Raw genomic sequence first — 12,579 nt, forward strand, 5'->3', positions numbered from 1 at the left:
GGTTCATGAGATCGAGCCCCTCGTTGGGCCCCGCACTGACAGTGCAGAGCCTGCTTGGGATCCTCTTTCTTCCTCTCTCTGCCTCTTACCCACTCTCTTGCTCTCTCAAAATAAATATAAATAAACTTAAAACAAATAAAAGGCCTTACATTCAGATTTTCTGGTGAATTATGAAAAATAATTTTGTGTGTCATTAAAATTCTCTAAAAACTCGGCTTCAAATATAGAACATAAAGTAATTTAAAGTTAGACGCAAACAAAAAGCTCTATACTATGATTAAGAAAAGCAATAGATTAGAAAATCACTTTTTACTTTTTTTGTTTTTACAAAGACTTGCATTTTTTCATTAGCTACAAGAGTTTTATTTTTTTAATTTGTTTCAAGTTTTTATTTAAATTCCAACTAATTAACATAGAATGCAACACTAGTTTCAGGTGTAGAATTCAATGATTCTTCATTTACATATAATACCCACTGCTCATCACAACTGCCCTCCTTAATCACCTATTTAACCCATCCTCTAGCCCACTTTTTACTTTTTCCTAATGCAGTAATCATAAAAGCAGAAGTTCTCATCCTTCTTTACCTTCAGAGTTTGATATAAAGAAACTATGAATCCCCAAACTCTCTGGATGAGTAGGAGGCCATTTCAGAAGGCGTGAATGTATGCGAAGACTAGCAAAGCACGATAGATGGAAGCCGACTCTATACTGAACTGCTATTTACTCTTTCTTTCTCTCTGGAAGTGTGAAATTCTACCTCAGGTTACTACAGAAATGTCTAGTGATTGTTGGGGTGTTCTAACTCTTATCTGACAGGAACATGCAAACCAAAGAAATATACTGATCTAGATGTTATTTTCTTAATATTTCAAAATTCGTAGTGTAACACCTCCTCAACATGATTTCTTTCTTTCCTTCCAAAGAGGAATATTTTCCCTTGGTGCTTCCATCTGATTAGAATGGTTCCTCTCAGCCCTTTCCAAAGAGGATTCCCTTGGTTTTTAGCAACCTCGTAAACGATCCTCTTCTCACATCCTAAAAGATGCCTCTCTCTTTGAATGGGCTCTACAACCGCAACAACATGTATGTGAAACAATATGTATATGAGAACCACAGAGTAACCTATCAGACTCTTGATATTATAGATTTATCATTCCTGGTCCCCCGTTGCACTATAGACTCCATGAAGATGAGGATCTTGTCATATTCATCAGATGCTCAACATGTGTTGAATAAACAAATGAGAGCCAGTGACTCAGTGGTCTGTGTGGTGTAATCCACAATGACATCAGGTATAGATGCATATAGTGGGTGATGACACTAGTCCACAGGAGGATCAGCAAGCTCTTATATGAGTCTAGGAAATATCTGTTGTTCATAGGGTAAATGGTTTCCTTTGGTGTCATTATAAATCTCAGAATTCTCAAAGGCCTCTTCCTTTGCTTTGGTGAAATTTATGGGTCCATTATATACAGCACTTCTATCTGGAGGCAACACACTGCAGAAGTATAGACAGGGATTTTGCAGCCGGAATCCTTCAGTTCAAGTCTCAGTTTTGACACTTACTAGCCACACAATGTTGAGAATGTATCACTCACTTTCAAAATCTGCTGGGCTTGAAGGATATGCAAAGAACACAACACAATGCCAAACACAGTAGGTGCTCAATAATTGTTATTTATTTTTATTATCATAAAATTTCTCCGTGATCTCCAAGGCTAAGAACTTGGGCTTCTAACTTAAGATAAATACGTTAATTATTAACAATGGGAAAATGACTGAAGAAGAATTAATTTAGGTTTAGAATTCAATTTAGAAGAAATGTTTTGTGTTAAGGAAGAAATTGGAACTGTTGAAGGTTGTAGTGTAGACATCTATAATTGAGAGTAAGTGAAGATTTTAACACTATTTTTTATTAGGCAACTCTGTGCTGAGATTCCATCCCAGTAAAAACCAGCAGGAATCAGGCACATACGCTTTGGCACGTTGAAAAGAAATCACTTACCTTTAGTGCCTGAATAACCAGTATAACTTCAGAGTCTGTTTAATTTTGAAAGCATTAAATACTCCAAAACAAAGAATTATCTACCTCCAGCTTATACTCCGATTGTGAGAACTTTGTTTGCCTACATTTAAAAATAGACACAGAGTTTTCCTTAAACCATAGCTCACTTTTTCTCTTCAAGTTCAGTTATTATGGGTGGCAGAATCTTCAGTGTAAAGAGACTGCTGCTTGAGCAGCACTTTGTTGAAACAAATACTCTTTGCATATTTAAAGGATCAAATCCTAGAGCATATCTCTGCAAATCTATAAGAAATTTAAGTGAGTCTGCCATTCATAGCTATGCTGTGGTTGAAATTCAATGCCTATGAAGGTAGGCTATAGAGAAATGACCTTCCCAAAGTCTGTTAACTGCTCCTGTGGGGAAGGGAAAACTCTGAAAAAAATGGAACTGCCTCTAGGCTTAGTGTCAGGCAGTGTGGACAACCAGAAGTAGAAATTCTTCTGAAGTGGGAGTCAGAGGTTTGGAGGAAAAGGTCTCAGCCTTATCAGTGAAATGATGACCATGTCCAATGTGTACTTTTTAGCCCTTACCTAATTTGTCTTACTTGTCTTACCTCTTGCATATCTTATTACTGACCTCTTTCTTCAAATTCTCTCCTACTCTGTAACAATACTCAAAGTTTACCTCCTAGTTCTCCAGGCATTTCTTTTCAGGCATTTTAACGAATTGGTCTGTCCTAAGGAGGTCAACCTCAGACCTCTTCCCTATTCTCACATTACTCCAAGCAGGGTCAGGGAATCATCCACAACAAAACACTGTCTTCAGACTTGCTAAAATTCAGATTCTTAGGCATGCTTCCAAACTCCTGAATCAAAATCTCTCGATGTAGGAGAGAATAAATGGCATCCTAGGTGGCCACGATAAATTTCAAAATTCTCAAAGGCCTCATTGTATGTCCTCTGTGAAATTCAAGGGTATATTTTGTACAACACTTCTATCTGGAGGCAACACAGTGCAGGAGTAAGGGCAGGGGCTTTACAGCCAGAATGCTTAGGTTCAAGTCTCAGTACCCGCACTTATTAGCAATGTGACCTTGGGAATATAAATTCCACTCACTTTCCAAGATTATGAGGTTTAAGAGACAATATATGTAAAGAAGTGTATGTATGTAAAGGGCTTACTGCAATGCTGCACATAGTAAGTGCATTTTTGACAAGTTCCTTGTTGATTCTGATGCAGACCAAAGCTAGAGAACCACTAGGTGATATCACTCATTTCCAAGGTTTCAGATCCACTTTTAGGATGGTTAGTTGAAATTCTTCATTGGCTTCCCACTGTATAAGACCCTGTATCACCTCACTTTTTTTTTTTTTTTTTTGCCTTTACAGCCTCTTCTCTTACTTTCCTTCCTGCTTAAGAACTAGTCATACAAAATTTCCTATTGGTATTCTTTTGGCAGGGGGGCTCTCAGCTTTTCTACTGGCTCTATACTATTGCTAGATGCTTTTGCCAGACTCATCCAACTTGTCCTGTCTGGCCTGAATGTCAGATCCTTCTTGATCACCCAGTCCTGAGTTTGGTACTTTGCCTGTGAGTTATCATGCACTCTTAGTAATTTGTTTCTACCCTCTATAAGATATTTCTACTTTCATATCCTGGCATATACTAAGAAGGTGTTTACTACATGCAAAACCATGAATGAGTGAATGAATGAATGAATGATCCACAGATTATGCTTCCAGATCAGATCTCTTCCCTAGGCCTTCATATTACACTGGACGTGTAAAAAACTAAGTTCAATATCTTTCCCAGCAAAATGATTTGTCCCTACCACATAATTCTTCTTTTCAGTGAAACATATAAAACTTTGCCCAACTGCTAAAAGCAGCCAGGTGAGGATTATCTAAAACTGCTCTATCTCCCTTATTCCTATAACCAATTTGTTATATTGCACATTAGCCTGGCTCAAAAGATTTTTCCAAAATATGGTTATTGAGGTTTGATTTACGAGGGTATTTTGAGTGTACATGTTTACCTTCCCTCTTTATTAAAAAAACATTGAAGAAACAGTAAATGAGTACAAAAGGGAATAAATTGATAACAGTTCTAAGAACAGGAAGACCAGAGAGTTTGATGATTTTCTGTAAGATAGGAAGCAGGTGGAAGCTATCATATTAATAGACAGGTACAAAGAGTGGAAGTGGAGGTGAAATGGATGGGTAGATGGGGAAGCTGATGGCTTGAGGACTGTCTATAGGTGGTGTTACCAAACTTGGCTGATCATAAAATTACATGGAATTCTTATTAAACTTAGAGAATCTCGGGATCCTTCTCTGAGGACTCTGGTTCAGTGAGTCTGGCAATATGGCTCAGAATTCTGGCTTTTTGACTAAGGTCTGAGATTATTTTTGTAAAAAACAAGTTTAGGCAATATTGGAATATGGATAGCTTCTTGTTCAAGAGCCTCACTCCAACCCAGCTCCCCCACCCAGATCTATATGGCATATAGACTTAGCATTTATCCCCCAGGCCCAAAATCAGATAATTTCTAAAGAAATTTTAAAATTATCTGAGACATGTAGCAGAGACAGCACCCCAAAATAAGGTTGCCCTGATTCTGAAATTTGGAATTGCCAGATAATTAAAGTGAGTCCTGCCAGTCTACATGACCCAATAACATACAGAGAGCTCTTTGTTAGTCCTCTCATTAAGGGAAAAGCCTTATTTTAGACACAGATAGAGTTAGCCATATTAACTACCTAAACTTCCCTTCATACATATAGATGCACCAAACATTTGAGGGAAAAACAAAAGCATAAAAGAGAAAGATAAAAATTGAGCAAGTAGGACCTAACAACCTAACCTTTAAAAAAAAATGTGATAGATGCTGAGAGTAACCATACAGATTCCCCTTCAGTTAGATGCTGGCAGAATTGCCAGCAGAAAGCTTCCAGGGAATTGTACTGGCTGAAAAGAGCCACCTCACCCAAGACCATGACACCCAAGCCCATATCCAATGACTGATCAACATGGAGATACAAGGTCCTGGTCCCCTCACCTCAACTTGGAGAAATTCTGCAGGGTTATCGCAGCTTGAAAACTTCCTGGAATTTAGCTGAGAGCTCCACAGAAATTGCATTGCAGCTCAATCTCTCCCCCTGCCCAGTCGTGTTTCTTTCTTTTCCCTCCCCCAGGTAGATCCCAAGGACACTCCGTAATAAACTTTCTGCATGCTAATCTAAAACAAGACATGATTTAGTAAAGAGAAGTTGTTTTTTTTTTTTTGTTTTTAAATAGTAATTGGTATCCTCAGGCAGATTCAAGATAATAATGCATGCATAAAACAAAAAGATGCATCTAGGGAAAAGATGGTTTTCTACTCTCTTTCCATTCACCTTATCCAACATCCACTTATCCACTTTAGAAACTAAAAATATGATACTTAAAATAAAGAATTCAATAGAAAACTAAATGTTGAGAATACATCACAAAAAGGAGAAAAAACAGATGACAGATTTTAGAAAAACTTAAGAGATTTTCTAGAAAATTTATTATTCTAGGAAATTTAATATCAATATAACTAATTCTGAGAATGACTTTTTTCTGAAACAAAGGAGAAACAACAAAGGAAAAAGAATAAAATATCCAGAGTTAGATTAAATGTGGTCTTCAAATCAAAAGAACCACAATATGATAAACAGAATGTACTGTTTAAAAGGCTTACAACTGGACATACTTTATAAAATTTCTGACACGGGGGCGCCTGGGTGGCGCAGTCGGTTAAGCGTCCGACTTCAGCCAGGTCATGATCTCGCGGTCCATGAGTTCGAGCCCCGCGTCAGGCTCTGGGCTGATGGCTCAGAGCCTGGAGCCTGTTTCTGATTCTGTGTCTCCCTCTCTCTCTGCCCCTCCCCCGTTCATGCTCTGTCTCTCTCTGTCCCAAAAATAAATAAATGTTGGAAAAAAAAATTTTTTTTTAAAATAAATAAATAAAATTTCTGACACGAAGATTTTAAGATAGTTTCTTGAAACCCTCCAATATGAAAGAACAGAAGCTGAAAATGAGTAAGAAGGAAAGTGGAATCTCATCACTGATGCTAGAAGAAAATGACACAGTATCTTCAAAGTTTTGGGGTTAAATGATATTGAACCTGAAATTTTATACCCAGCCAAATAATGGAGGAGGAGGAGAAAAAAAATGTCTTTCTACACACAAGTACCCAGAAATTTTTCTGATACCTTTTCTAAGGAAAAATACTTGAAGATGTACTCCAATAACATTAAGAAAGAATGCAAAATGGGGAGAGCATTGAGACTGTAACACCAAAGTGCAAAGAGACAGTCATGCAGCAATTGCAAGAAGGCAGGAAGTTTACAGGACAATTTGGGTTCAAAGATAAGTGGATGCTGGATAAGGTGAACAGAAAGAAACAGTAGAAAACCAAAGGATTCAGTCTCTGTATAGCACCATTGTTCTTGGTGCACAACCAAGTAGTCAGCCCTTTTCTGTCTAGAATACCTAGGTAACATCGGAACCCAGTTCACAGCTTTCCTTGTCAAGAATCAAGGGTGAAACCTCTGTACCTCTTAACTACCTGCAGGGTATCTATTTGTAAGCTCTACAAATAATGCCCATGAAGCACTCTTCAGTAGGCTGTGATTAGAAAGTATCCCCTCCCAAAGACACCTTCTCCAACTGTCAATAAATGGGAGTGAAATGATGGGGGTGCGTCTCACCCTTTCTTTGGTAACCAGGTATCTATTCTGTTTGCCTCTCCACTGACACTATGGCAGGAAAAGTCCCTGTAATGGCTTCCAATTCTGCTGTAACAAATTGCCACGAACTCATAGGTTTAAAAATTTTATTCTCTTGTAGTTGTGGAGGTCAGAAGTCTAAAAAGAAGGTGTTGCCAGGAATGTTTTCTCTCTGGTGGCTTTAGAGGAGAATTCATTGTATCTTTTCAGCTTCTCTAGGTCACCCATATTTCTTAACACGATTCCTTCCTTACACCACCCCAACTTCTTGCTTCCATTGTCATGTCTCCTACCACTAATTCTGATCTTCCTGCTGCTCTCTTAAAAGACCCTTGTAATTGCATCAGGCTGACCCAGGTAATCCAGAGTAATCTCAAAATCATTAACTTAATTATATGTACAAAGTCCCTTTTACCACATAAAGTAACGTATGTTCACAGGTTGGATTCTAGGAACTGGTACATGAACATCTTTGGAGGGCCACTATTCACACTACTATAATCCCATTTGAATATCCTATTATTCATGTGTTGGTTTTATTTTTAAAATGTTTAATGTGGTTATTATGAATCTTTAACTGAATTTTATTGATTTCACTCTGTTAAATGGCTCAATCTACTAAATTATTCCTTTTTCTTACTACCAGTCTTGAATTTTTTTTTTTTTTTTTTGGCCTGGACTACACCAGTGATGAACTGTTTTGTTCTCTTGTCTTCTAGTCCATCTCCTTCCCGTTCTCATGGTTACTGGAGTTTACCAAAAGGCAATCTAATCTATACTCCCCAATGTAAAATAAAATGTATCCTCACAGCCTTCAGAAGAAATTGTAAACTTACACATTCCCCAAATATACTCTCACATGCAGCTACATAAACTTCACATACTTCTCTGAATGGGCCACATTCCATCCGTTCTCTTCCTGCACTTTTCTCTCAGCCTAGAGGACCCATGCCCTTCCTCTACCTACCTTACTTCTGTGTGTCCCTCAAGACTCAGTTCATATTTCATATCTTCTCTTATGCCTTACCTCACCACATTCTCATGCCCTTCACTTCTCTTTACAGACTCTTCAGAATGCTGAAAAATCTTCAATTGCAGCATTCATGACTCTGTATTATAAGTGTTGGTTTACTTGTCTGTCATTGTCAATTGCCTGTGAATTTCTTGAGGGCATTGACAATGTCATCTATTTCGATGTCTTGGCAGAGGGACTGGCACATATTTATCCCTCAAAAGAGCATTTTTTGGATGAATGAATAAACTAACATGCTTTGGCCTATTGCCTTTTTATATGTTTATCACTATCCACTCTTTAAAAAAACTATCAAGAGTTTTTCCCAGATATGTATGTAGACAAACTCGTGCACATGCATGCACATAATACACACAAATCAGCACTTCTCACTATCTGTTCTTACCACTGACTTGATAGACATCAATTAGCAAACTAACGTTTAACTCTGCATAAATAAGTACACGGTATACACATAAGTAAAAATAGACTGAAGCTTTACCAAGGAGCCAGTGTATAAAATCAAAGAAACTGGAGATGGGAAAAAGTTTTCCCAAGGTTTCTTCAAATTAACTTCTTTAAATTACAAGAAAGCTAACCTGATCATATCATGTCTCACGTTTGTACAGCATGTCCTAGTTTTCACAAGTTTTAAAATCATCCCTTCATTTGATCTTTCATGACTGGGTGAGACAAACAGGCTAGGTGTGTGCGGCCCCAATTTTTTTTTAATTTTTTTTATTTTTTATTTATTTTTGAGAGCAAGAGAGGCAGAGCATGAGCAGGGGAGGGGCAGAGAAAGAGGGAGACACAGAATCCAAAACAGGCTCTAGGCTCTGAGCTGTCGGCACAGAGCCTGACACAGGGCTTGAACTCACAGACTGAGAGATCATGACCTGAGCAGAAGTCACATGTTAAACTGACTGAGCCACCCAGGCACCCTGCCCCAATTTTGGAAATGTGGAAATATTAGAAGCCTACAGGGGGCTGAGTTCTTGAAAGGAATTCACAAAAATTAAATGGTATAGAATGTAAAGTAGAACACTGAAGTCATGGAGGAGTTTGTAAAAATACTGATGGCCGATTCTCACCCCAAACGAACTGCATTAGACTCTCGGGGAGAGGAAAGGATGTCCCTAGCATCTGTAGGTACTGAAAGTTCACTAGATGTTTCTAAAGTGTAGCCAGAATTGAAAATTACTGGATTAGAACTCAGGTGCTCTGACTTTCATTCAATGTTTTGTTTTGTTTACTACATAATGCCAAATAAAAATAGGTGGTCTATGTTATATCACACAACTGGTGTTGGTATTATTTTTGTTGTATTATCTTGGGGGGAGAGGGGATGAAGGTTTTTATTTGGTTTCACTGATCCAGTTAATATTTTCTGATGGTTTTTAAGGAGAGGGTAGGAGTGCCAACATTTAAATAGCATTCATAACCTAGTTTCTAAGCATGTATCTTTCCGGGACCTCAAGAATTAAGAACAAGGCCTACTATGGAAGAGAAGTGAGGTGGAAGGATGGGGGAGGCAGGCATGGTACCCGGCAACAAATGTGTTCCGTGTCCCTTATATAACACAACAGCATGGTTCCTTAAGAAATCCAATCCAAATGCTGCCACTCAAGTATCTGAGGAAAGTTCTAAAACCCACGTTTATTCTCCATTTTCCAATTTGCACAGGTACATACTGACAGTAGCTTAGTTGATCACTTAAAATATTAGATCCTAGAAACAGAATGATGAATGCATCCCATGTCACTGTCACATAGGTTGATTGGTAAGAAATGCACACCTCACAAGGACATTCTGAGGGATAAACAACCGTAACACAGCTCTTGGAAATATAAATAGCTCTCATAAAAAAATGTTACCATGCACATGCTTTCTGCCAAGGTAAACTGTAATTTACACTTTTACCCTAGGCATAATTGTTAGTTTATCTTTTTTTTCTGTTCACACTCATCTATTCCTCCCTTGGGCCTCAAAGCCACAAGAATTTTCACAAAAATAATCTTTAAAACATATATTTACCCTCTTACTGACCCCTTAAACTAGCTCTTTATTACTCCAGGGCATTTTAAATTGTTCTAAATTTGTTTTGGAGGCTCTGGGTGTATTCTCTTCTCTGTAGGTATTCATAACCCCCATTAACTTCCGTGTGAATCAGATATCCACATATCAAAATGCAACTGGGCCCTCTTATGTTTAAATCATGGTTAAAATCTATTTATATGGTTAAAATCTATTCATAATAAAATCAAAACTAAGAACGAAAATCTGGAGGAAAATGTATGAAAAAATGAGACCTTGTTGTGCTTAATTAAAGAAGTTCACACATATGGATAACTAAAATGGCATACCAGCCCCCGGCACTATTTCCAATATGTCCTTGGACTCAGGTTATTTACTGTAAAGTGTCCACATCATAAAATGAAATGTGTGTGGGTAACTGTCTCACAAACTCTGCTTGGCCCTGTGTGTCTGGGCTGTGTTGTAAATATAGAAGAGCAAAGGCACTGTTTTGACTAATATTAAGTCACCTGTGGGTAGAATTCCATCTTGCTCATTTATTGTCAGATTTTTAAATTATGTCATAAACACTTGCCAAATTTGCATATATACACGTATGGCCATGAAAATTGGGTAATGGAGTTCCAAACAGTCCAATTTTTTCTTATAAACCCAGATCTGTATAGTGCATACCCTCTCTATGAATATTACTAGGAGGCAAATACAAATTTTACATACATATTTTGGTGCTCCTTTGAAATGTTTGCTTTGAAATACAGATATATCATACATGCAAATAAATACACTAATTCATCCATGCATTTAATGATATGAAGTCAACTCTAAACCCCACAGCAGTAAGAAGTGCAATATTAAAATTCATTTCCATTTTACAAATAAACATTGTGCATTTCTCAGATAAAATGTGAGAAAATATGAACCTAGGTGAGTTTCAAACATAGTTGAAAATAAATGGATCTTTACTGAAATATATGGTCATTCTGAGGAGATCTGGTAACAAATTTCTTCAACTGCACTAAGGTAGTGTCTAGTCATTTTCTAAGTAAATAATACTTTATTAAGTAAAACACTTATGAAGGGAAAGCATCAAATGCAGCTTTCAGAAGCACCCAAGGAGCATCTAGGAAGTCAATAAATTGGAAGAGTACTTCTATCCTTTATATACAAAATTATAATGAAACTAGATTTGAAATAAGATTATGAAATTAACATACATGCATGATGACATACAGGTGTTTCCAAAAAATGATATTTTAAACACAATATGATTTTTTAACCCATAAGCCTATTTGAATGGTGCAGAAGTAGGCTATTTGAAAATCCTAAAAATCTTCACCTTTCTTCATTCCCTTGGATTCCCTGCCTCACAACCTCTTTTGGAGCAGATTCAACCCATTTCCAAAAATGAGCTGAACTACCCAGACTCAAGTCCAGAGCATGTAACTGAAATGACTACCCAATGTCAACCATTCTATAGAGATAGAAGATGACTCTTCCTAGCCCTTTTGGAATAACCGTAACAATTGAGGCCATTTATTCAGCTGCTACTACATCCCAAAAACTGTGCTAAATTCTTTATGAACAGACTTGCTAATTCTCAAAATGAGTACGAAAAATGGGTGTTTTACAGCTTTAAGAAAATGAAAACACAAGTAAGACATAATGTGTGAATGTTAGAGCAAGATTCATCTTCAGGGACCTTGGCCTCCAGTCTCAGAAGCTGCCTCCTTCTAGTTCCTACTGACTCCCTCAGTGGCTGAACCTTGTAAATCTCACAGAGTGGACACCTACATTTGGTTCCTGCCCCTGTTTAGGAAAATCTCACAAGATGAAGCCAAGTGAGCATAATTTTCTGAAAGTTTTTTTTTATTATTATTGTGAAAAGAACACTTAACATTGAGATCTACCCTCTTAACAAATTTTTAAATGTGTAATACAGTTATCGTTGACTAAAAGGTACAATGTTGTACAGCAAATCTCTAGAATTTATTCATTTGCTTAACTGAAGCTTTATGCCTGTTATTAGTAACTTCCCATCTCCCTCTCCCCCCAGTCCCTCGTAACCACCATTCCACTCCTTGATTATATGAATTTGACTCTTAGATATCTTCTGTAAGTGGAATCATGCAGCATTCATCTTTCTGAAAACTGGCTTCTTTCACTTAGCAAAATATCCTCAAGGTTCTTCCATTTTGTTGCAAATGGCAGCATTTCCTCCTTTTTTAGGGTAAAATACTACTCCACTGTATGTATATACCTCATTTTGTTTAGTCATTCATCTGATGGACATTTAGATTGATTACACACTACTGTGAAAAGTGCCAAAATAAATGTGGGAATGCTAGTATCTCTTTTAAGATCCCGATTTAAATTCTTTTGGATAAATACTCAGAAGTAGGATTGCTGGATAACTATCATATGGTAGTTCTACTTTTAATTTTTTGCGGAAACTTCATAATGTTTTCCATAGCACTTACACTATTTTGTATTCTCCACAACAGTGTGTAAGGGTTCCAATTTCTCCACATCCTCACAAACACATGTTTTTGGTTTTTGATAATAGTCATCCTGACATGTGTCAAGTGACATCTCATTATGGTTTGATTTATCTGTCCCTAATGATTAGTGATATTGAGCATTTTTTCATGTACCAGTTGGTCATTTGTATATCTCTTTGAAGAAATCTCTATTTAAGTCCATAGCCCAACCTTAATCAAATTGTTCTTTTGTTTGTTTGTTTTTGTTTTTGTTTTTGTTTTGCTATTGAGT

This window comes from Felis catus, chromosome A1, assembly GCF_018350175.1.
Source record: "Felis catus isolate Fca126 chromosome A1, F.catus_Fca126_mat1.0, whole genome shotgun sequence".
NCBI classification, from domain to species: Eukaryota; Metazoa; Chordata; class Mammalia; order Carnivora; family Felidae; genus Felis; species Felis catus.